General features: G+C 32.2%; 1 long non-coding RNA gene across 1 annotated transcript in view; it reads left to right on the plus strand.

Moving 5' to 3' along the window:
• LOC149532546 (uncharacterized) overlaps positions 1–22,811 on the plus strand; it is a 39,543-nt gene extending 16,732 nt beyond the window's left edge. Inside the window, exon 3 of the long non-coding RNA XR_016357748.1 lies at positions 21,966–22,811. This is a non-coding gene — a long non-coding RNA (uncharacterized LOC149532546). The remainder of the gene's footprint in view (positions 1–21,965) is intronic.
• Positions 22,812–23,077: the final 266 nt, after the last annotated feature.

Here is a 23,077-nt window from a genome sequence, read left to right on the forward strand (position 1 = left end):
TAAGACCAAACACATACAGTTGCGGTACCATTTCATTCAATCAATTTTGGAGGATGGACAGTTAAAGCTGGAGAAGATACATACCAATGACAATCCAACAGATATGTTGACAAAGGTTGTAACACGGGAGAAGCTGAACTCCTCTTCAGCTTCGGTTGGTCTTTTAGACTGCACATGAATAAAAGAACAACAGAATCCAGGGTGGTTTGATCCAGTGGGAGTCCCATGTGGTAGTGGTATTGGTACATGATCAGTCTCCAAGTGGGAGATTGTTGTTTAGTGTGGAGCCTGATCATTCCCCAAGTGGGAGATTGTTAGATTATGGTGACTGATCAGGAAAGTACTGTACATACTTCATCAATAGAAAATTTTTTTGGGCCGTCGCCGACATGGTAGTTGACATATTATGGCCGACATATGGCCGACATGTTATAACCCTAAAGCGGTTTAATACTTGTATAAAAGGGTTTAGGGTTGGGTATTTTTTCATTATGTTGTGATGCAAAATTGGTTCTTGTGGTGGTATTGAGCTGTAAAGGATTACGGATTGTAATAAGGTTGTAATCACTGGATTGTAATAAGATTGGACTTGCTGTTTGGTGGACGTAGCCCAGGGATTGGGTGAACCACGTTAAATCTTGGTGCCTTGTGTTCATTTTTTGTGTCATCTATTATTTTTTGTTATTGGTTATATTTGCATGTAGTTTTTATTTCTATCCGTGGTTTTATCCTAACAAGTACCAGCAGGCAGAGACATATACCATAGATCAGAAAGCTAGAACCAAAAAGGAAACAACCTAGCTACTAACCACATAGTCCATAAAGGAACCCTAGCCTAATAAAAACTTAAATACAGCTAATTACCAGCAAAACCATAACTGCCAAAAAGGTATATATAGTCTTTGGATCCTTAGATCCCCATAACTGAACAGAACTAAAAAAGACTTAGATTTCTTTTTTCCCTTTTCCCCTTGCATGAAGTAGAATCTAGGCCCAATCATCGGCAAGAAACTTGAAGAGTAATTTTTTGTCCTCCATGTCCAAGCCAACTTCCCCCTTCTCTTATGCCAGCAATTGGAGGGTAGTTGCAGCAGCATGAGTAACTTTAAGTCCAAACTTGGAGAAGGTGAAAAACCCCTCCTCCAAAGCTTTGACCTTTCCTCCAAGTTCATGTATTTGCTTAATGTTATTGAGCTGAAAAGAAAGTATTTTCCATAGCTTTCGCTGGCTTAAAATAAATGATAATAAAATTAGCATGCTTCTTAGAAAGTTCAGTCCAAGTTGGAACATGAACTTAATGTTATTGAATTGTACTTCTTATCAAGAATATCAGCTGTGAAACAAATATTTATGTAAATCATGAATAAGTTCAGCATACATACATACATACATACATACATACATACATACATACATACATACATACATACATATATATATATATATATATATAAATAAGTTTTCATAAATGATTTCCATAATTGGGTTCAATCTAAATATTGCATTCTATTTAATTTAATGCATTCTGTTTATTACAACTTGTATTGTTCATGTATTTGACTTATATCGAACTTCTAGCAAAGAAGAAACCCTCTTCAATTTCGTCTTCATGCAACTAGTTTAGTAAAACATGAAGGCAGGAACTTTGGCACTTGCGCCTCTTGTTCACAACGGTATCACACTAAATTGTAAGCATCGCTTAGTTGATTTAATTGTTATATCAAATTTGAGGGGTTTTAAAGCGAGATTAATGTAGTCAATTTTTATTTTTTTTAAACATGTTTACAATCACTTTGATATTCAATAGGCTATATGTGAGATTCCCTAAAATTACATTTTTTATCCGAAAGATTTGTCAACCCTTCTCTTAATTATTTTTTACTAATTTTGACTATTATTTTATTTATTTAACTTAAATTAAATAACTATAAAATAATAAGATATGCCATAAATTATTTAAATATTTCTATCTACCTCTTGTTTTTAATTTGTTTAATTTTAATTAATTAGTTAATTAATTTTTTTAAAAATATTATTTTATTTTAATTAGAAATTATTTATAATTATATTTATTCACATAAGTTTTTATTTAATTTATCTCTACTTTTAATTTTTTTCCTATTTATTTCGAAAAATAATTAGTTGTTATCTTCACTTTAACTCATGTTTTTCTTCTTATCTATTTAACTTTTAATTTTTAAAATTGAACGAAGTTTTAATTTTTAACTAAGTTTAATTTATTTTTTAAATTGGTTTAGTTTTTCACTTTAAATAATGATTTTTAATTTAGCGAATGGGAGGAGTTACTATTTTTTTATCTGTAAAAGGCCAAAGCCATGGATTATATATATAGCAAAAAAATAATACAATGCATTTTGCTATGTTCAAACGAGCACTGGTAGGAAAGAACGGAGAAGAAAACCTCTAGTCTAGTCTAGGACATTCGTCTGATACATGATTACATTTTAAAAGAGGCATGCCCCAGTTTACATGGATTAACAAAGAAACATAAGTGATAAATTATAGCTTGTAGCTTTAGAGATGACAATTTAAGATTGTCACATCATTGTCTATCTTATCTTCCTCCTATTTTCTGTGAAAACCTTCAAGCTCATTGAAATATTTGGAAGGTTAAAGCCAACATTCTTGTCTATCTCTAGAACATTAAAATTTTAATTAAAAGATTTCAATATCTCAAAAAATTGAAGCTAAACACAATACTGAAATGGGGAGGATAACAAGAGGAAGAAGAAAGGAAAGAGGACAAACCAATAATAGTTCAAAGATTAAATGGGAATGAAGGCACCATATTATAGCTTAGCGATAACATCAAAAGGTTAATCCCAGTTAAAACTGAAAGTTATCAATGGATGCAACTTCACAAAGGGAAAATGAAACCAAAGAGATATGTATGGATTGAAGCGAAGAGTAATAAACCAAAAGATAGAGAATTTGTGTGAAATAATTGTCAATAGATCATTAACTGCATTTATGTTTATGCTATGATAAGTTCTTAAACATTTCCATATTGTAGTTTTGGGGTGATTAAAGTTGTTTAATACTATAGTTGTTATTACAAATTTAGAGTCTAAACATACATAAATAATGCTACTAATATAGTTGAAATCTGCAAATACAGTTTCCAAATATGACAATGAAGTAGTGAATGATCAAAAGTGAGAACAAGAGAACATAGGGACCAAACTAATGATCAAACATGAAACCCCTATTGGAAATAATTGATTGATTAATTGTGTATTGTATTTGATGTTACAAAAAATGTCATATCATTGCCAGTCAGTGTATGTCAAGCTCACTCGGGCATTGAAGACACTTTATTGCATTTTTCGAGCATTCTAGAGTTTGCCTAGTTTAGATGAGAGTGTCTACCGAGTTCACTTGGGTGACAAAGGAAAGTTTGTAGAAGTTGAGTGTTAACCAAGCTCACTTGATTAATGAAGGAAATGTTGGATGGAACCAATGTTAACCAAGCTCACTCGGTTACCAAAGGAACTTCATGAATATGCAGTGTTAACCTAGTTCACTTGGTTAACACATGAAAATCACTTTGAGTTAGTATCCATTGAGCAGGGTTGACTAACAAAGGATTTTCTTGTTTTGGCATATTAAGTTCAAGTAATTTGTTTGTTAGTTGTAGCTGACTGAGAAGATGAATATTAATTATTCTAAGTTGTATTCAAGCCAACTTGATGATGTGTAAGATATAAATACAAGGTCAAGTTGAGGACTGAATGTGTGAAACATAATAGAAGATTTGATGATGTTTAGATGAAGCGAATTAGAAGGATAAGAAAAATATCCTTGTTGAGGTGCAAAGATACATTCGATCAGAAAGGATCAAGTGTACAAGCCAAAATTGAGACTTGTAATCAGCAATTCAGTTGCATCAAAAATTAGGTCATCTCACTGTTACTCTCTAACCATTGTAGTAGTGATCTAAATCTCTTAACAGAGTTGGCTTAATAGCTATTTGTAAATCCTCTATCAAGGTGGCATTTGTATATTGAATTGTCCAAAGATATCTAACAAGGCCACTCCTAATAGGGTGATTAAATTCTCTAAAAGGGTCACACTTAACAATGTGTTTTATAACCTTTAACAAGGTTGGCTCCTAATAGGGCTCACTTCAAAAGAGTGAAAATTAGTAAGTAGTTGCAATTGGTGGTTTTTTCCAAATTGGGTTTCTAGATTAAATCTTGGTGTCAATTGTGTTCATGTTATTTCTTTTGTGTATGCAACTAAGTTAAAGCAAGATTAATCATAGATAATATCTTAAGATTATCATGATAAGAATTTGCTAAATTATTTTAGTGTTTACCGAGTTACAAAATTTGATAGTGTAAACTGAGTGTTTGCCAAGTAACAACAAAATACAGTGTACACAGAGTTTTTGATTTGTATTGACATCTAAGGGATTTGAGATTTATTTTAGTGGTAATTGATTCACCCCTCCCCTCTAAATTACTCCTCTTATATTTCCAAAAATTGGTATCAAAGATTTTGATGCTTGCAAAAAAGATTTGAAGGACCTAAGATAAAGATCAGGATGTCTTACAGAAGAGAGATTCCCAAGTTGAACAGAGACAATTTTGCAGCATGAGAGGAACTTTTGCAGTTACATCTGGCAACTAACAGTGATTCAAGTTTGAAATTCTTAAACACTGCTTACACAACTCCTATTGGTACAATGTTTGTTGAAGAAATTACTGAAAAGAAAAATCATAATATCATGATGATTGACATAGCATCAACTCTTAATTATGCTGAATTTGATGAAATCAAAGGATGTGCTACTGCTCATGAAATGAGGACCAAATAGAAGGATATCTATGGAGTTGATGATAATGTAAAAAGAGCCAAGGCAGAAAGCTTGAGAGGTTAGTTTGATCAGATGAAAATGAGAGAAGATGAAAACATTGCAAAATATGTTGATAGAATCAAAGCTAGTGCCAGTGCTATAAAAGTCTCTGGAGGAACAATTGATGATGTAACAATGGTAAGCAAGGTACTCAGGACCGTTCTTCCTATTTATACAAATCAGAGTGTCTGTTATTCAAGAGATGAAGTGTGATCCAAATAACAAGATAACCTTGGATGCACTAGTTGGAATGTTGACATCATTTGAACTAGATAAATATGTTAATTATATTCCTAGTTCTAGCAATCTTGAGTCTACATTTGAAGCCAAAGTATCACATAAGAAGAAAGCCAAAAATTCTAAAAGCAAACAATTTGAAAGTGAAGAGGAAGACAATTATAAGAGTGTTCTTGAAGCCATTAAAGCATTACTTGCAAGAAGGTATCCCAAAGGCAAAGGAAAATATAAAGGTAAAATTCCTTTAATTTGTTTCTCTTGTGAAGAAGTTGGACACAATGTTGCAAGGTGGCCAAACAAAGAAGACAAAGATAAAAAGAAGCACAAAAAGTTCAAAGGCAAGAAGGATTTCAAAGATTTCAAAAACTACAAAGACTACAAGGATAAAGAGAAGAAGTATTTTTTCATAGCTAAAGATTCATATAGTAGTGAAGATGATGAAATGGTACATATTGTTGTAAAAGATGAATCTGATGAAGAAGGAGATAAAATGACACTTATCTCTCATGCTAGCAAAAATCATACATGGATTATTGATAGTGGCTACTCACATCATATGACTAGTGATAAAACAAATTTTGAACACATGGAACATTATGACGGTGGTAGTGTGAGATTTGGAAACAATGAACCTTGTTGCATAAAGGGAAAAGGTTGTATCTCACTAACCAAAGAACTTAGATGTGACAATGCTTACTAGGTTGAAGGGATTTATAATTCATGAATGGGAAGGCCAAACTACTGGATGGAAAAGGAAATTTGGTTGGGTCTGGCAAACAAACAAAAAGTAATCTATTCTATCTAGATCTCAGTGAAAGTTCATGTTTTATTGCTCAAGTAGAAGAAAGTTGGTTATGGCACAAAAGATTATGTCATGAAAAATTTGATAATATAATCAAGATAAGTAAGAAGAAAAGATTAAGTGGTATTCCTAGTTTGAGGAAACCTAATATGGGTCTATGCAAAAATTGTCAAATTGGTAAAATGGGAAAGACAAGTTTCAGAAGCAAGGACTATCATTCGGAAGAAGTCTTGAAGCTAGTTCATACAAACATATATGGACCTATTTGAATCAAGAGTTATAGTGGAGATAAGTATTTTTTTAAAATGATTATTCTAAAATGATGACTATAATGTATCTAAAAGAAAAAATTGAAGTTTCTAAAAAATTTAAGTGGTATCTGGCAAGAGTAGAGAAGGAAGCTAGAAAGAAACTAAAATGTTTGAGATCAAAAAGAGGTGGTGAATTCATTTCCAATGAATTCAATGAATTTTGCATTGAAAAAGGGATTAAGAGACAAGTATCAGCCCCTGGTACACCTCAACAGAATGGTATAGCTGAAAGAAGGAACAAATCCATTATGGATTGTGCAAGAACATTGATGATAGAAAAGAATGTTGCAATCAAATACTGGAAGGAAGCAATCAGTACTACAGTGCATACCTTGAACATAGTATAGTTGAAAAAAATACTCAAATCAAACTCCAAATGAACTATGGTATGACTACAAACCTAATGTAATTTAATTGAAAGTATTTGGTAGAAAATGTTATATCTTGAAGGAATCTAGGAAAGGTAAATTTGATGTTAAAGGTGATGAAGCCGTATTCCTAGGATACTCCTACAGAAGTAAAGCATACAAATTTTTGAATTTTTCAACTCATAAAATCATAGAAAGTGCACATGTGAGAATTGATGAGTTTGCAGAAAAGAGTGAAGAAGAGAGCAACAAAGAACTTGAGGATTATAGAAGATTTGTTTATTATGAACCTGATACTTTGCCAGATCTACTTGAAAGTTAGGGGGCCTCACCTCTCGAGTCTCCAATATCTCCAAAAGCTACCGAGTTGCATCCAGTGCAACCCGAGTTACAATCTAAAAGATTCGAGTCCTAGTCAGAAGCTACCAAGCTATTGCTAGAGCAAACTGAGTTTGATGGACCCGAGTCACAAACAGTGGGACCCAAGCTTAATATATAAGATCATGAAGAGGTTAGTGGAAAAAATTCTAAATCCAAAGTACCTATGTTAGCAAGATATGTTAGAAGGTACCATGCACCTAATTAGATCACTAGAGACAAATTAGATGGAACAATGACAAGAAACAAATTGAAAGGTACTTGTTTGCTTGCTAAATTTGAATCTAGAAATGTTAAAGATGCTTTGGATAATGAAAGTTGGATTGAAGTTATGAATGAAGAAATAGAATAGATAGAGAAGAATAAGACTTGGACTCTTGTTCCAAGACCCAAGGATAAAAATGTAATTAGCATAAAATGGGCATCCAGAAATAAGCTAAATGAAGATGGAGAAGTTTCTAGAAAAAAAACAAGGTTAGTGTGTAAAGGTTATTCTCAAGAAGAAGGTATTGATTATGGTGAAAATTTTGCTCCCATTGCAAGATTAGAAGGTGCTAGAACTTTACTAGCATATGCAACTCACAGAGGATTTAAAGTTTATCAAATGGATGTAAAATTTGCATTCTTGAATGGAATTCTTGATGAGGAAGTGTACATAGAACAACCTAAAGGTTTTCTAGATCTTGGCAAAAGAGATATAGTCTACAAATTACACAAAGCATTGTATGGTCTCAAGAAATCCCCCAGAGCTTGGTATGAAAGACTTCATAACTACTTGATAAAGATTGGTTTTCAAAGAACAAATGATAACAATAGTCTATATATCAAAGAAGGACCAGACAAGAAGATTGTGTTGGCAGAAATATTTCTGGATGACACTTTATTTATAGGAAATGATGACTTATGCAAAGAATTTTAGTAGAAATGAGTAAAGAATTTGAGATGTTTATGTTTGGAGAGATAAAATTCTTTGTTGGATTTCAGATCCAACAGAAATGGTTAGAGAGTAACAATGAGATGACTTGATTTTTGATGCAACTGAATTGTTGATTACTCAATCAAAATATATCAAGGAGATACTAAAAAAGTTTTGAATGGAATATTCAAGACCAGTTGGAACACCTATTTCTACTAGACATAAGCTTTCCAAAAATGATGATTCCAAAGAGGTAGATTAGACCACGTGCAGATCAATGATTGGATAATTACAATATGTAGTGTACACAAGGCCTGATATTGCATTAGCAGTTGGTATGGTAGCAAGATTCTCAAAAAATCCCAAAGAAAATCACATGATGACAATCAAGATAATCATGAGGTATCTGAAAGGTACTGAAGAATATGGTTTATGGTACAAAAAAAAGAGGCAATTTGGATTTGAAAGCATTCATAGATGTTGATTGGATAGGAAGTGTTGATGACAAAAAGAGCACCAGTGGTGGAGCATTCTTTCTTGGTAAAAGACTAGCACCTTGGACAAACAAGAAATAAAATTATATTTCTCAGTCTATAGCAAAGGCACAATATGTGACAACAGTAGTTAATTGTTCAAATGTTGTTTGGTTCAAGCAACTGTTGGCAGGTATGAAGATAGAAATCGAGGATCTAGTGGTTATCTTTTGTGATAACACTAGTGAAATTAATATATCAAAGAATCTTGTGATGCATACCAAAACCAAGCACATTGCTTTAAAATATCAATTTTTGAGAGAATTGGTACAAGATAAAGAGGTAAGATTGGAATATGTGAATACTAAAGAGAAAATTGCAGATATATTCACTAAGCCATTACCTAAGGATGCATTTTGGTATCTAAGAGGTAAGTTAGGGGTCATTCCCCTATCTGAAGCTCACTAAATGAAGTTTAGTGATGCATCAACCAGAGCATATTGAAGATCAATTAGTTGATGCAGTGTTGACAAGGGCACATTGCAAATGAATCAGTACCCGAGGTATATTGATATTCACTAAATATTGTCTTTCGCATGAGATGTCAAAGAGGGAGAAATTTATTGTCATATCACATAATTTTTTTAAAGAGGGAAATTTCAACCATACATCATAGAAAGAGATGTCAAAGAGGGAGAATGAACTTGGTTTGATATCAAAGATAGAGTTTGCTATCAGAAGAAGATATCAAAGACAAAGTTTTCTTGATAGAGGAAGAAACTAAAGGCAGAGGGAGTTCACACTGATAGAGGGAGTTCTCATGGATGAGAATCAGAATGAAACTAAGGATATGTTCCTTATTTTATTCTTGCTCTAAAATTTCATTACATTATGATATGTTGTGTTGCCATCAATGCCAAAGATGGAGATTATTGGAAAAAAATTATTAATTGTGTATTGTCTTTGATGTCACACAAAATGTCATATCATTTCCAATTAATGTATGTCAAGCTCACTTGGGCATTGAAGACAGTTTCTTGTGTCTACCAAGCATTTTAGAGTTTTCTTATTTTAGATGATAGTATCTACCAAGTTCACTTGGGCGAAAAAGGAAAGTTTGTAGAAGTTGAGTGTTAATCAAGTTCACTCGATTAATAAAGAAAATTTTGGATGGAACTAGTGTTAACCAAGCTCACTCGGTTACCAAAGGAACTTCATGAATATGCATTGTTAACTAAGTTCACTTGGTTAAGACAAGAAAATCACTTTGAGTTAGTATCTACCGAGCAGGGTCGAACTGAAGGATTTTCTTGTTTTGGTATATTAAGTTCAAGTAATTTGTTTGTTGGTTCTAGCCAACTGAGAATATGAATGTTAATTATTCTAAGTTCTATTCAAGTCAACTTGATGATGTGTAAGATATAAATATAAGGTCAAGTTCAGGATTGAATGTGTTGAACATAATAGAAGATTTGATGATGCTTAGAGGATGTGAATTAGAAGGATAAGTAGAATATCCTTGTTGAGCTACAAAGATACATTTGATCAAAGAAGGATCAAGTATACAAACCATAATTGAGAACTATAATCAGCAATTTAGTTGCATAAAAAATTAGGCCATCTCATTGTTACCCTCTAACCATTGTAGCAGTGATCTAAATCTATTAATAGAGTTGGTTTAACAACTATTTGTAAATCCTAGAACAAGGTGGCGTTTCTAGATTAAATTGTCTAAAGACCTCTAACAAGGCCACTCCTAATAGGGTGATTAAATATTCTTACAGGGTCACACCTGATAGTGTGTTTTTTAACCTTTAATAGGGTTGGCTCCTAACAAGGCCCACTTCAAAAGAGTGAAAATGAGTAACTAGTTGCAATTGGTGGTTTTTTCCAAATTGGGTTTCCATGTTAAATCTTGGTGTCACTTATGTTCATGCTATTTCTTTTCTATGTATGCAACTAAGTTAAAGAAAGATTAATCACAAATAATATCTTAAGATTTTCATGATAAGCATTTGCCAAGTCATTTCAGTGTTTATTGAGTTACAATATTTGATAGTGTAAATCGAGTGCCTGTGTATTAGCTGAGTAACAACATAATATAGTTTACATAGAGTTTTTAGTGGTAATTGATTCACCCCTCCCCTCTCAATTACTCCTCTTATATTTCCAACAATCTGAAGACAAAATATACCTTGAGAAAAACCTCTTATGAACTAAGATACCAAAAAAATATATCCATTGGAACTATTTAAGTCGATATTTATAATGTTGAGAGGGGAAAAGTGAAAACGGACATGAGAAAATAGTTGAGAAACTAAAAAACAACAACAAATGATAGCCAAGGAGAAGAAAACCACAATGGAAAGACCTAGAGGAACTAGGTCTAATAAAACTAAGCGCCAAGAGTAGTGAGACAAGGCACCACCTTGACACAAAATTAAGCAAGAGAGATCAATGAAGTTAACCTTCCAAAATGTCTTCCATCCTAAAGTACCATTCCAAACCCCTCCAGTCGATGCAGATATGCATGTTGGAGGAAACAAGGAGGAACATCCAGTTGCAAGTAATTAGGTCCATATGTTGCATGAATGCACTTTTTGCATGAAAAATCAGAATAGGAAAGACCTCAACTAGATTGTCACAAATATTGAACTCACTCCTTTTGGGGATGTAGAGATCATTGTTAATATTCTCTAAGACATCATATAGTTCACAGAGAAAAGGAGCCTTAAACACAGACTTACAAAAGTCCTTGAGAGCCATAAGGTCTCTATCTATGTGCAAGATGGTAGCTATGAACATAGCTACAATGTTAGAATTAGGCCTATCAGCAAGAGTAGAAAATTCGTCACCTAGAATAATCTTGATGGCATGATGGACCAAAGGGTCCTTAGATTTGACTGTCTTGCTAATCCTAAGGATGGATACATCCCTCCAAAACGTCATTTTTTTGATACTAGGTTTCATCTTGATTGACGTGTCCACCCTAAAACTAAAGCATAAAAATGCACAAAGACCATGAACACTACCTAACAACACACTAAAATTTAACTAATGAGTTCATAGAGCACCCTATATATTACTTAAATAGGCAAAGCCCCATCATGAAATGATACCTGCTCTTGGGGAGTTCGTGCCCGAAGTTCAAAAAATCTTGACACAAGATTTCCTTAATTAATCCCTACATCGAAGCGACCTTTACCAGATGCATTTTCCATCATCTAAGAGCTTACAAAAGATGGGGTACAAAAATCTAAAAAAGTAGAAATCTAAGGAGTGTGTGAAAGGATAAAGACAAATTATGAAGAGGGAGCCACATGTTTTCATGATTAAGTGTGTGAAAGGATAAAGACAAATTATGAAGAGGGAGCCACATGTTTTCATGATTAAGTGCTTCCTAACTTAAATGCCAAGAAGTCTAAATTGGTGACTATAATATATTAATAATGGTTATCCCAACTAGTCAATTGATCTGTATTAATCCTATCTAATAGATTTTAAGAACTGGGTGAGATTACACAAGTTCAGTTAAGGTACGAGTGGTGAATCTCTAAAATTATAAATCATGTAATTTTTCCCATCAGCACCCGATTTTGCTAAATGATCTGCTATATTGTTGCCTTCCATATACATATGTTGAAATTTAGTCTCTTCAAATTTGTCTATTGTGTTTAAGACTATTTTGAGTTTTGAGTTTAGACACCAATTTGGAGTGCCTCTTTTTCATAGAGCATTAATAATGATTGGTGAATATCCTTCTATTATTAGTTTGGTAATTCCCAATTCTAAGCTAAGTCGAAGCACTTCTAAGAGTGCTTCCAATTTAGCCAGGTTATTAGTTAATCTCCCTAGTGGTTTAGCCTGTTTAAGGATCCACTTGTTTGAGATAGTAATTTAGCAACCCAGGCTGGCAATCCCTAGATTGCTCCTAGATGCACCATCAAAATTTACCTTAGCCCAACCTGTTGGTAGAGGAAGCCATTTACAATTCTCTCAGGCTAGTTTTCTAGTTGTGGTATAAACCTTAGGGGGGTTGATTAGATTTTTCCAGTTCCTTTTTAGGAGTGCATCCCATTTTGAGAACACTCCTTCCTTGACGTGATTTCTTAGGTAATTATTCATAACTTTCGTGATACTAGATTCTACTTTATTTAGGAAAGAGTTAAGTTGTATATCCTCATTATTGAAGGTTCTCCTATTTCTTTCCTTCAAGATCTCCCATAAGAGAATAGATGGTGAGACTTTCTAGAAGTTGTTATATATTTTAGATTGTCCATCTTTTGGCTAGCCTATCAAGTGTTCCCAGAGGTTGGACTGGAGAGCTAAGGACCAATTAAGTTTCTCACAAGCCAGTTCCAACATGAGTCAACAAAGTTACATTGATAGATAAGATGATCTATCATCTTTTAAGCCTTTTTATAGATGGGGCATCTCGAGGGTCCTTCAAAACCCATTTTGGTGAACCAATTTGCTGTGAGGATTCTATTTTGGGATGCTACCCATAAGAATATCCTTGCTTTGGGAAGGTATGTAGGATCCCAACAAAGAGCAAGATGGATTTCTATTTGTTCCCATCTTTGTGAATTTATAATCAGCTCATAACTTAGCTTAACTCTATATGTTCCTTCCTTTGAGGCCCCCCATATTAACTTATCGCAACAATCTATGTGTTTGAGAAGTCTTTCATCAATATACCGTTTAAACTATATTTTTCCTTGATTTGTAAGTTCAATATTTTCCATCATCTTCCACTTCCATATTTATATTTGATTAATAATTTCTCTGTATCTGTAGTCTTTAACAAACTTTCCCTAGTGATTAATCAATTTAAGTTTAATGGTCTCAAGGAGGGTGTTAGAGTTTAGCTTGGGATGTCCTTCCCAAGAATCTTCCCAAAATAATGCTTCTTCCCCTCTACCAATATCCCATGTTAAGAAATCATCGATAAGAGGTCTACATCATAACATGAAGTTCTAGGTGTTCAATCCTTGCGATGGATTGATTGTAGGAAAATGAGATGTAGGGTTGTTGGTTTTGAGATATTTATTAGATAATTTTTTTGCCCATTTATCATCCTTATTTGTGTACATTCTCCATTCTAATTTAGCTTTGAAAGCTTCATACTACCAATTGAGATTTTTAATTCCTAAGCCTTCTAGATTCTTAGGTTTACATATATTGTCCCATTTGATTAATGCATGTTTTTTCTTTTCTTTTGTCCCTTTCTAGAAGAAATCCATAAAATTGTTGTCTATTTTATTCTTAACACCATTCGAAGGTGGGAGACATGAAATTTGGTATGAAGAAATTGTTGATAATACATATTTGATCTTGGTTACCCATCCAACCTTAGTGAGCCATTTACTTTTCCAGTTATTAGTTTTCTTATCATTTTTTTTCTAAAATGGACTTTGAGGTTTTCCCATTCCTGGATCCTTTATCTATTTGTATTCCTAAATATTTGCAAGGGAAGTTCTTATATCCCATAATATAACAAATGCTATTTTCTATACTTGTTTTGGTATCTAAGAAGAAAATTTCAGATTTGTCCTTATTTACCTTTTTTCGTGATGCTATCATATATGTAATTATGTTTTCCTTAGAATTTCTAGCTTCATCTAGGGTACTCACCGCTTTTGTTATTGTGTCATCAGTGAATTATTAGTGTGTGACATCACTATCTTCTTCAGTAACAAATATTCCTCGAATCTCATTTTTTGTTTGGACCTTTTTTATGGCCCTTCCAAAGGATTCTGCCATAATGATGAATAGAAAAGGTGAAATGGAGTCCCCTTGTTTGATTCCTCTAGATGAACTAAAGAATCTCTCCAGGGTTCCATTGATTAAAATAGAAAATTTTAGTGTTGATATGTAGTTATACATTAGATTAATCCATTACCGAGAGAAACCAAAGGCTTCTAATGTTTTGCATAGGCATCTCCAGTCTACTTTATCATAGGCTTTTTGTATGTCTAGCTTCATGAGCATGCAAGTCAATTTACGAGTTTGAACTGAGTGTATTAATTCTTGAATGATAATAATTCTATCTAAAATGGACCTATCAGACATAAAGCCAGTTTGCTCCTCACTAATTAATTTTGGGAGTACTAGCTTAATCCTATTTTTGAAAGTTTTGGATATAATCTTACATAAAGTGATAGGGAAAAAGTCTCCAGGCTCCAAATGTTTAGATTTCTTAGAAATAAGTGTAATAAAAGTGTTATTAATCTTTGACAATAGTGAGCCTGAGTTTCTAGTTGCTTCCATGGTAGCACATAAGTCCTCTCCTAATATATGCCAACATTTCTAAAAAAAGAATGGTTGAAAGTCATCAGGTCCGGGGCACTTATCAGGATTCATACTACATAATGCATTTTTTATTACTTCTTTTGAAAATTCTTTGTTTAACATCTTATTGTCCTCTTCAGTAGTAGTTTTGGTATCAATTCTAACAATAGCTTTTGAGCTGTGAGATTTGAGTGCTCATAGTTGTTTAAAACGTCAGTGTAGTAATATACAAAGTTTTTTGCTGTTTGTGATGATTCTTCAATTATAGTTCCTATATTATTCTTGCATTTCAATAATATGCTAACAATAATATTACTTAATGTACTGTTATGGAAGAATTTGGTGTTACGATCTCCTTCTTGAAGCCATGTTTCTCAAGATTTTTGTCTCCAAAATACTTCTTCTTTATTAAGAATGTCTTCATGTTTATGTGTAAGTACTTTTTCTTTTTCAAATTTATCATTATCCATTCCTTGTTGGATGACATCTTTATTTAGATTTTCTATTTCTTCTTCTATTTCTATTTTTTCTTTAAATTTTTTTTTTGAAGTGTTTACTATTCCATTTTAGGATATATTGTTTAAGAATTTTAAGTTTGGAGACAAAAAAAAACATTTTAGATCCTTCCACTTCTATTTCCAACCACCATTTGTTAATGTTTTTCATGAAACTTTCATCTTTGAAACACATTTTTTCACATTTGAATGGATTTCTACTTGGTTTAATGGGTTCAAAGATTTCAAGACTGACAGGGAAGTGATTAGAGTTGGAATAGGGCAGAATCGAAGATTGAATTACAAAGTTAAAGGTTTGAATGTTTCCTTTAAACATAAATCTATCCAATCTTTTAGCTATCCAACAAAAGTCTTTTCTCCTATTAAACCAAGTGAATTGATTGCTTGTAGAGGGGATGTCTATGAGATTATCTTGCTAAATCCATTCTTTGAAAACCACCATAGTTTGTTTTATTGATTATGAGCCTCCTTTTTTTTCTTTTAAGTCTAAAATGGCATTGAAATCTCCTCCTACCCATATATTCTCTTCTTGATTGTGGTTGATGAAGTTGCTGTTTTCATTCCATAGCAATTTCTTCTCAGTCTTTTGCATTGACCCATAAACATTTATGATTATGAATTAAATGTCTGCTTTATGGCTTTTGACTCTTCCCCCAATCCAATTTTTGTTTATTGACATTTCTTCCACTTCTATCTTCTGCAGATCCCAGATCAAACCTATTCCCCTTGAGGCTCCCTCTGATTCTTTGAGTAGAGTCTTCTAGGAGCCAAGTTTTTTATTTAGTTTTTCACCTCCTTGTTTGTTTAGTTTGATTTCCTGTATCAATATTAGTTCTGAATTAAATAAGGTGAGATTGTGCTTTAGTAAGCACTTATTGTTAGGGGTGTTTAGTCCCCTAACATTCCATGTTGTTATCTTCATTGTTCATAGGGAAGGGTCTTCCCCTTTCCACCTTTTAATGTGTCCTGTATTTTTCTCTAATTTTTTGCTTTCCCAATTTTTGCCCTTAACTCTCCTAGTGATTTTCTACCTCTCTTTTTTTTTTCAGCTCTCCACATCTTGGTTCAGAGACCCCATCTATAGTCAGGGCTATCCCTAGTTTTCATTTATTTATTTTTGCTTGTAAAATTGCATGTTCACCTATTTCTTCCTTGTTTTCCAGCTCTCCCATTCTAACTTCTTCCAATAATCCTTCCTGAATAAATCTCACCTCTTCTTCCATTGTTAATTTTTTTTCAATTATTTTCCTATTCCCATTTTCTATTTCAAAATTTTGTCCTTTTAATTGATCCAATACTCCGACTTCTTCCCAGAATTCATTTGTGCATTTATTTGAATTATTTGTATTCCCAAAGTTGTCTATCCACGTCTCATTCAGCAAGGTTGCTACTTCCCTAGGTATCTTATTAAGTCTCTTTTGTTGAACATTTACTAAAACACTTTTTGACTCAATAGTTATTGTGTCTAGCGGCAAAGAGAACTTAGAGCTTGATGCAACTAATATGGTTAGAAGATTCTCCCCTGCCGTTGAAAATATGTTCCTTCCATTCTTCAGAGTTTGCCAAAATTTTAATTTTTACTTGTTGTGATTACTGGGTTTCTCTTGTCTATATTTTTTGCTTGTCTACAATGTGTTTATCCTTTCTAATTCTTTGATATTGTGTTCACTACCGATTTTCTAATCTATGGATATATTTCCTTCCATAGTATCTAGTTTCTTATTTATCACCAAAGTAGGGGCTCTGATGATTGGAATTTTGAATGCCTCATTCTTCTTTATGTGTACTGACTGATCTTTGTTAGTTTTCATGATAATTTCATTGCTTGTTTGTTTCTCCTTGTTCTTGTTCGTTGTTCTTTCTTGGAGTATGCACAAAGTGTACTAATTATTTTAAGATAAATGGTTGTTACAATTTACTCTTTCCTCTGTTTTATCCCCTTTAATTTTTTTTCCTTTTTCTAGATCTTCCCTATTAACTTCTTGATAAAGTGTGTGCGCTTGTTCCCAGACTTCTATCTAGTCCACAATATCATTGTGAATCAGGATGAACTCATTTATAAGCTGACTGTATGTTCTTAGGTTCTCTCTTATGTCATTAATTGATATGTTTTGTTCTACACACTTATCACAAATATGAATCTTTTTGAAATCCCCCTTGTGCTTATGGCCTATAAACCTTAAACTCTTCTCCAAATTTGGATCCATAACTTTAGCTCTGCTATCAACATTGTCTTTAATTCCTTTTCCTTGGTTCTTTATGTTAGGAGTGTCTATGGAAAGCTCTAATTTCTTGATTTTTTCATTATCTTGATTTTCTCCTTCTTCCATGTGCTCACTATCTAAATCTTGAATGATCATACTTTGTATTCTGGATTCCTTTCTAATGCATTAGCCTGAATGATCACCTTCCTTTGTGATAGCTTTGAGAACTTTCTCAGCATTTTCTGCACTCTGTTTGTTGATTAATTTTATAAGATTTGTAGTTCTCTTTGTGGATTTCAATTCAAGATTTGATGGATATGTTGATGATGAATTATTGACCAGCAATATGTCTCTGAGTGGTCCTTCGTATTCTTCATATTTTAAGTTATAAATAGATCTATTTGTTATAATTTTAATGCTTCCATTTACTTCATTTTTTGAATATAACTTAACTACTAGTTTGCTTCTACTATAGTTTTTTTTGTCCACCTCTATTCCTATCAGATTTCCTAGGTTCGATCCCATTCTACCCAGAGTTTGAGAATATAATATTTCCATTCGAATGTTTTTAATGATTAACCATTTTGAAAATTTGAATTGTTGAATTGATTCCTTAGTAATATTAGGTAACCATTTGATAATATTAACCAAAAAGCCTTTAAAAAGCATGGTGCAACAGACAAAATTTCTCTTCTAATTACTTCATAGTTACAATGGATGTAAATTAATCTATGAGAAAGAGGAAATATACTTACTTGTTCTAGATTGAATGATTGAAACTAGTCCACCAAACTTTCTCCTATGTCTCCTAGGGCATCCCAAAATGCATACAACCCTTTCAATTTGCTTTCATGCCATTTTACTTCTAGGGTTTCATTACTAATAGTAATCATGGATTTCAATTCTAGTTTGTTTGTGCTATAAGTTTGATGGCTTGGGTTAAGGTGGGTTATTAGAAGAATTTTTCTATGTGGGGGAAAATATAGATTAGGGGATGTATGTGGGGGTTTAAGCTGGCATGAGGTTATCACGCTATTGGGTTTCTGATAAAAATTGGTGTTTTGGTGAAAATTAGGTAGTGCTATCCTTGTAGAAGACCTCTGATATGGAAGAGGTAGTTTAGGGTTTCCTATGGGTGTGTTATTGGCAACTAAAATAACTATTGGTTTTAAGTGTTCCGAATTGGGCTTCCTATCAGATCTATTTCTTAGATAATTTGCCTAATCTTTGGATAAGAATGAGGAAAACCTAGTTTGTACTTGGTTCTTATTACCTTGATTAACTTGGGCTGGATTCTTTGGATCAAATCTGCTTTTCCCTAGCTGTATTTGTGTCCTATTTCTACAAGCTCCATTCCAATGCTTCTGTTGGAAATTTTCTCTATCTGGGATCTTCGAGTTTCAACTCCTATTTGGCCTAGACTTCTTCTTTTTCATTATTTTCCGTCTAGTCTTCTATTCTCTAGTTGTATTGGCAGTGGATTCTCTAGAATTTTGCCTTAAAATTTCCTTGCTCCTTTCCTCATGCAGTTTAAGAAATGTGGAGAATCTGCTGGTGTTACTACCGAGACTGGTTTTAATGGTTCTATTTCTAGCTGCTGATCAATGATTTGGGTGTTTCATAATACATCAAAATGATTTGTAGTGTGAATTGAAAATTGGGGTTTGTAGGGCAGATGATTAATTTTCTGCTTGTTCACAATATCGAATCTTTTAAGTAGAGCCATTTTTTTTTTATATGAGGAGTTACATTTTTTAAAATATATTTCTCAAATTAATTTTTTTAATATAATTTTTCATAATAGGATTTTCAATGAAGATTTAATTTTTATTTAATTTTATTCATATATTTAAGTCGATAAACTTTAAATTAGTTTAGTTCTTAGTTTTTAAATTTGTTTTTTGCCAAAGCCAAGATTCATTATTATTATTATGTGATGTGATTTATTAAGCTCATGTAGAATCCAATCAAAGACCTTTTAGATAAGAGGCTCACAATTTACCATTGTGTTGTAGGCTCTTAGCTCTATTTTAGTTTTTTTTTGCTCTTTATTTTTTAATGCTATTTTAAAAAATGTTATTTTCTTATTTTTTATTTTATTAAAAAATTAAATTTTATTTTATTTAAATTAAAAATTAAGTTTCATTTATGCACATCAAATTATTAGTTTTAAAAAACATTTTTCAACACTATCTACCCATGGTTGGAACCACAAAGCTTACAATTGGTATTTTTAAGTGTTTTAAAAGTGTGTTAAATTCCAATAAGATGAAGAAAAAAGAGTGACAAGAAGACACTTAGTATTTCTTTATTAAAAAAATTAATTGTAAGAAATAAAAAATTGAGAAGAAGGCGGAGAACAAAAATCCTGCAAAATGAAGTCATTTCGACTATCAAATATAAATATAAATATAACTAGCAGTCGAATGCTTTTGTACATGCAACGAGTGCGCCATAGGAAATGAGATTTAAGAGAAAAATTTAGAATGAACATTAAATAAAGTAAATATACATTTTTAAAAAAAATGAAAATACAAAAATAAAAAAAATTGAAGATTAAAACATAGATATAATATTTATAATATTTAAGAAATTTGTATATTGCTTAAGAAATGTGTTCAATAATTTCAAGATTTTACAATTAAATTCAATTTATCAAATATGAAAAAAATAATCATTTAAAAAAAAAAATCAAAAAATTTATTATGAAAAATCAATAAGAGAAATACAAAAAAATAATATGAAAAATAGCGTCAGCTCTAACAAATATTCTATTGACTAAATAAATTATAGAAATTGAAAAACAATATTTAAAGAAAAAATACTAAATTAATATAAAATAATAATTTAAAGTAATTTAAACACTAAAACCTAAATCAATTAAAAAAATAAAAAGTTTAATAAATAGAGATCACAACATAATCTAATATGGAGATCACGAGTAATTATTTTTTAAATTAAAAAAAGAAGAAGTTAAAAGTGGATATTTAAAATATAATCTTATGTGAACAAATTAGATTAATAATAATTTTTAATCTAATTAACACAATATTTACTAATTTTTAAAAAATAGATTAATAAATATTATTTATTTAAATTAAATTTATCAAATATGAAAAAAAAATCATTTAAAAAACCTATCAAAAAATTTCTTATGAAAAATTAATAAGAGAAAAAATATATATATATGTCTAACAATGTTCTATTGACTAAATAAATTATAGAAACTAAAAAAATATTTAAATTAAAAATTAAATTAATATAAAAAATAAATTAAAATAATTTAAAAATTAAAATCTAAATCAATTTTAAAAATTAGAAGTTAATTGAATAGATCACAACATGAAGTTAATGTGGAGATCACAACTAATAAATAGAAAAAGGAAACAAAGAAGTTAAAATGGAAATAACAACTAATAAATATCAAAACAAGAGTTAAAAGTGAAAATTAAAATAATAATAACTAAAAAATGAGAACAATACGTACAAATTTTTTATATATAACCTGTGGTATTAGAGGAGAACAATACGTACAAATTTTTTATATATAACCTGTGGTATTAATCTTTATAGAAATTTGAACCCTTCTGTGAATAGCTTAATCTTAACGTATGTTAAACTTTTCATGACCACAGTTTACAATGAATCCAATTACAATTTGGGCCTGAAGCCCAAATGTGTTCAACTCGGTCATGGAACGCCTTCATGAAATTGCATGTATTAAAAATAATGTAGCTCATAGAATTTCGATGATCATATTTTCAGTTGAGTCCAAAATTGGACCTGAACCCCTACTTTTCATCAGCTCAGTTGTAGTGCTTATCCACAATTTGCTTGTTAATTCATATTGCCAAACACTTTTAGGCTGCTCTTCATGCGTGCGTTGGTAATTTAAGTGATGTTTGAGGATATTGATGTATGACATTACATTGTGATTTAATATATATCATGAGTCATTAGATAGTGTGTGATATCTTGTATCAGTGTATTGGTTATGATGTCTCGATGAGATACTGTTTATGTACTTTGATTATTATCTCACACACGACTTGTGCAGTGGACGTGGAGTCTTTAAATATTTGGATATTGTTTCAGTTGTATTTGGTTCCTCAAATGTGATGATATTCTTGATCATTCATTTACATTGTGGAGTTTTGTATTATGGTTGTACTTAGTGGATTTATTATTGTACGTGCTTTAACGTTATGGAGCCCTTGTGAGTTGAAATCTATGTTTGGAGGTTTATACATGTGCGTGTGTTATCTTATGTTACATTGCTTCAGTGTCGAAACATTATTGTTTAGAAATTCATAAGAAAAATAATATCTTGTAAGCTTGGTAGCATGTTTTAGGTTAATTTCTCTTGAGTTCCCTAGTAGGATGTTACACTTGATGTCAGAGCACTGGCTCTACACTAGGTTCTTTGGGAGTATTGTATGCCCACTAGATGTCTAAACAGTTAAATGTGAAAACACAACTTAGACATTTAAAACTTATGTATTTCAGACATTGTTTTATGACTATGCATGATGTTTAAAAAAAATTTCTGACTGGTTTTGATATATTGTTTTGCATCGTTTTCTTCTTGTAGGAAGAATGCCTTCTTAGACTAGATGTAGGTCGTGGTAGAAGATGTGGAAGGGATAGGCAACCCAGCCCTTCTGCGGGTCATATGAATAAGAGTGTGCATGTGGAAAACAAGGAAGAGCGTGGTGCAGAGCAGGAAGCTGAGTTAGAAGAGCCTTGTACTAGACAAGTAATACAGGCCCTTCTAGACGGTTTACCTAAGTGTAATAGGGGTGGACAAGATTAGACCCATTATTTTGATAGTTAGGAGAGACAAAGGGGCAGTGGTACCAAAAGGATGGACATTGCAGCACATCCAAGAACCTCTATGGCAAATCAGATTAGAGGCCTCATCAGGACACATCCGACTCCTTTTGATGATCTTGGTATTGGTTTTGAGGCAGAGACGTGGCTCACTGCATTGGATCAATGTTATGATATGTAGTAGTTTGATGCCGACATCAAGGCGAGGTGTGCAATTATGCATCTTGAAAGTTTTGCAGCTACTTGGTGGAAAATTGAGCAAAAAACATGAGCTTAGCATGGAGACTAGAGATGTTTCTCGAAAACTTTCAGAAATGCTTTTTATCTGATCAATGGCAACAACAATGTGTAGATGATTTTCACTGGTCTTTGTCCTCAATTGCATTTAGCCGATCCGTCAATTCTATATTCTTCATAAAGAAAGATACACCAGGTTCTCCTTTAGCCATCTTAGTATGTAGAAGTTGACGTCTCAAAGCTAGAGCTCTGCTAGTGTTGTTGAATTCATACAAGTTCTTCAGTCTCAAACATTTCTTTTGTAGAATTCAACTTTGATATGATAGATACCAAATGATTCTTAACAGAAGCAATCAAAACTTTCTTGCCATGATGTTGTTCTTCCTCCATTGAGCTTTTTTAATGTCATCTGTTGGCTTAGCTACATTAGTAGACACATACACAAAGTCATTTTCTTCAAGAGCAACAAGGACCCTAAATTGCCATGAAGTAAAATTGGATGCACCATCCAGCCTGGCTTCGAGTCCATTCACCATTCTTGGAAGGTGAAAGCAAACAACTGAAATTAGAGCAAAGAATAATTCAAAGCTCAAAATTTTGGTTCCGGATCATTTCCTTAGACCCGCTCTGATATCA

This window comes from Cupressus sempervirens, chromosome 10 (assembly GCF_028749045.1).
Source record: "Cupressus sempervirens isolate cs-2001-9-10 chromosome 10, ASM2874904v1, whole genome shotgun sequence".
Classification (NCBI taxonomy): Eukaryota; Viridiplantae; Streptophyta; class Pinopsida; order Cupressales; family Cupressaceae; genus Cupressus; species Cupressus sempervirens.